Raw genomic sequence first — 5,000 nt, 5'->3', positions numbered from 1 at the left:
TAATGACAATAATAATAGTTTTAATAATAATAATGATAGTGATAATAATAATAATAATGATAATAATGATAACAATAATAATAATAGTAATAATAATAGTAATAAAGTTGATTATAATAATCTTTGTCTGTCTGTCTCTTTTTCTCTCTCCCACTCTCTCTGTCTGCTATGGCTTCTACAACCATTAGATATCTTCACGCAGCTACACAATAGGCTAGGTCAGGTCAGGTCAGGTCAAGGAAGAACACAACCACGCGACACAATGTACAATTTGCCAATAATCGGGCCAGACGAGATCTCAAAAAAATTCTTGTATAAACTCGAAAGACGTTCACCATTGTCTACACTTCATCCGGTTAAGAAGTCACTACACTGCATCACTTCACGTCTTTATCATGCATCACTTCACGTCACTTCACGTCTTTATCATGGGCTTGTACATCAAAGCACGTCACTGTCATGGGACAACACTTAAAATATGCACTTGTAGCCAGGCACTCGAGCCGCCGCCGCCCATACCGGTTTCACACAATAAGCCCGAGAATCACAGTAGAAAAATACGAGTTTACACCTTTTTTTTCTTTTTTCTTTTCTTATTATTCACAGCAACTCGTTTTTCAGCACCCACGCCGCACTTCCTCACAGCTGTTTTCTCGTTCGCGTCGGCTTCTGTCCGTTGTAAACAGCGCCCGTGAATCACTGCTGGCTCACTGAACTCGCCTCCCGGTCGACATTCATGAAACCTCCCTGGAAAGAGTCTGGCGTCCAGCTGTTGTTTTCTTCCCTCGTTCCTTCCTCTTGGACACCCAGTCAAAGTCACAGTGTGTGTGTGTTTATGTATATATGTATATATATATATATGGGTGTGTTTGTGGATGTGTGTGTGTGTGTTTTTATGTATATATGTATATATAAGTGTGTGCGTTTATGTATATATGTATATATATGGGTGTGTTTGTGGATGTGTGTGTGTTTATGTATATATGTATATATATATGTGTGTGTGTGTGTGTGTGTGTGTGTGTGTGTCTGTGTTTATGTATATATGTATATGCGTGTGTGTGTGCTTATGTATATGTTTATGTGTGTGTGTGTGTGTGTGTGTGAGTGTGTGTGCGTGCATGTATGTATGTGTGTGTGTGATCATTACCAACATCATTAATAAAAGACGATTACGTTTGACGTCACAGCCTTAGACCTGACCAACCCATCCCAGAGGCTGACGTGGCGGTATTCGAACCCGGAGACACAGGCACACTCTTGGTCCCGAGTTGCTGACCTTTCAACTGTCAACCTGCAACCCAATAATGATAATGATACTGGACCTGTACTGATACTAATAATGACAACAGTAACAAGCATAATGATAATGGGAATAATCATTACGTTGATGATGGTAGTGGTAACAAGATGATGGTAATAGTAATAGAAATAATTACTATGATTTATATTACTATGACGATAGGAATAGTAATAACAAAAGTAACAATGATGATGATGATAAGATGATACTCTACTACTAATACTACTAATACTAATGATGAAAATTAAGTTGATCATCATGATATTGATGATGATGATAATACTGATAATGATAATGATAATGATGATAATATTGATAGACATAATGATAATAATGATAATAATAATGTTAATAATAATAATTGTAATAATAACAACAATAATGATAGCAATGATAATGGTAATGATATTGATAATAACGATATTGATAATAACAATAATATGAATAATGTTGATTATAGTAATGATAATGATAATAGTAACAATAACGATAACGATATTAACATTAATGATAATAACCATGATTACAATAAAAACAAGAGCAACATTGATAATGATTATGTCAGCCATAATGGAAATTAAGTCATTATTATGATTAGAATCATTATCACTATCATTATATATTTTTTGCAATATAAATATTTTATTGTCAATATTAACGTTAAATCACTACTACTATGATCATTATTGTTATCATTTCTATTACCATTATTATCATCATTATTGCTACAGTCATGATTATTAGTATCATTAATGTTATTATTACTGTTATCATTGTTATTATTATCATTATTGTTATTATCATTATCGTTATCATTCATTGTTATTGTTACTATCATCATTATTATCATTATCATTATCGTTGTTATCATTATTGTTTTTTATCATATTATTATTTTCATTATTATCATTATCATCCTTTTCATCTCCATCATTATCATTGCTATCATTATCACTATCATTACTATCATTATTATCATTATATTTATTATCATTATCATTATTATTATTATTATCATTATTATTATCATTATCAGTAGTAGTAGTAGTAGCAGTAGTACTATTATTATTATCATTATTATATATTTTTTATTATTGTTGTTGTTATCATTATTATTATCATTATTATCATTATCATTATTACCACTATTAGTATTATCAATATTATTATCATTATTATTGTCATTATCATTGTTATTATTATTATCATTATCATTATCATTATTATTACCTTTAATGTTTTATATCATCAATAGTTATCATTATGATTTTCATCAATATCAATATTATCATTATCAATTTTCAGTACATTATTACCCTAATTATTGCTAATATCACTAACAACTACCAATATCGTCCTTAATTAATATATCTAATTAACATATCATAGACATCTTTAATCTTTATCATCATAATTGTTGTAATTATAATTGCAATATCATTACGGATATCACTTTAATTTTTCAACATGTTCCTTATTATCATCATTATGCTCATCATTAACATAATATCCACATTATTACAGAGCATCACTTTTACGTTCATTAATGACACATTTTGGGACAAACATTAAAAAATACAATTTTATTCATATTTCTTTGTAATCATCTTAATTGCCAAAAACTCTTTGATGAATTTACGGCTCGTAAAAAAGCCCCCGCCCACCCCCACCCCCCCTAAAAAAAAAAAAAGGGTCAGGCCTGCACAGAATATTCTCTCGCTCTGTCTGTCTAGATGCATGTCTGCCTGTTTGTCTGTGTGTCTGTTTGTCTCTCTGTCTGCCTGTCTGTCTGTCTGCCTGTCTGTTTGTCTGTCTGTTTGTCTGGCTCTCTCTTTCTCTATTAATCTACGTATCTATCTATCTATTTGTCTGTCTGTCTGTCTGTCTCTCTCTCTCTCTCTCTCTCTGTCTCTTTCTCTCTCTCTCTCTCTCTTCCTCTCCCTCTCTCTCTCTCTCCCACTATCTATCTATCTATCCATCTATTTATATATTCACATATGTCTATCTATCCATCTGTCTATCTGTCATTTTGTCTGTCTGTCTGTATCTCTCTCTTTCTATGTGTGTGCGTGTCTTCCCTCCTGTTTCCCCCGTCTCTTTATCTATCTATTTATCTATCTATAGATCTATCCAATTATTCATCAATCTTCCTGTCTCAGACTATCCATCTATCTATCTATCTATCTATTTATCTGTAGATCTATCCAGCTATTGATCCATCCATCTCAGACTATCTATTTATCTATCTATCTCAATATCCGTCTGATACTATCCGGCTCTTTATCTATCTATCTAGCCATCTATTTATCTATAAATCTATCAGCATTTCCCCCATGCCCTCGCCTCATCTCTTTTCAAAATGGATTATCAACACACACACACACATCCCCCTCACCCCACCCTCAAAAACAGCAACAACAACAACAACAATAACAACAACAACAAAAATCGTAAAAAAAAAATCCGACCGAACATCTGCTTAAAAAAAATAAAAGAAAAAGAAGAAGAAATAGAAAAAGAAAGAAATTAAAATAAAAATCTTCCATTTCGTATTCCAATTTTCCCCTTTCGGCCGTGTGTCTCTTGGCTTAGAATCCGGAGAGATCTTAAGACGCCGATTTAAGTTGTTTATTATCATCATTATTATTATCATTATCACTGTTATTATTACTATTGTCATTATCATTATCTTTATTATCATTATTATTATTATTATCATTATTATTATTATCATTATTATTATTATCATTATTATTATTATTATTATTATTATTGTTATTATTATCATTATTGTTATTATTATTATTGTTATTATCAATAATATTGTTATTATCATCATCATCATCATTATTATTATTATTATTATTATTATTATTATTATTATTATTATTATTATTATTATTATTAAAATCATTATTGTTATTATCATTATTGTTATCATTATCATTATTATTATTATTATAGTCATCATTGTTATTGTTATTGTTATTATTATTATCATTATTATTATTATCATTATTATCATTATCATAATAATAATACTGATGATAATACTACTACTACTACTACTAATAATAATGACAATAATAATAACAATTATTTTTATAATAATAATAATAATAATAATAATAATAATAATAATAATAATAATAATAATAATAATAATAATAATAATAATAATAATAATAATAATAATATAGATAATGATGATAATAATAATGATAATGATAATAATAATGATAATAATAGTAATAATGATAATAATAATAATTATAATAACAATGATAATAATAATTATTATTATGCTCATTATCATTATTATCATTATTATTACTATTATTATGATTATCAAAATTATTATCAATATTGTTATTATCATTATCATTATCATTATTATTATTGTTATTATTATTATTATTATTATTATTATTATTATCATTATTATTATTATTATTATTATTATTATTATTATTATTATTATTATTATTATTATTATTATTATAGTCATCATTGTTATTGTTATTGTTATTATTATTATCATTATTATTATTATCATTATTATCATTATCATAATAATAATACTGATGATAATACTACTACTACTACTAATAATAATAATGACAATAATAATAACAATTATTTTTATAATAATAATAATAATAATAATAATAATAATAATAATAATAATAATAATAAT

This window comes from Penaeus vannamei, chromosome 26, assembly GCF_042767895.1.
Source record: "Penaeus vannamei isolate JL-2024 chromosome 26, ASM4276789v1, whole genome shotgun sequence".
Taxonomy (NCBI): Eukaryota; Metazoa; Arthropoda; class Malacostraca; order Decapoda; family Penaeidae; genus Penaeus; species Penaeus vannamei.
This window is presented reverse-complemented; position numbering follows the sequence as displayed.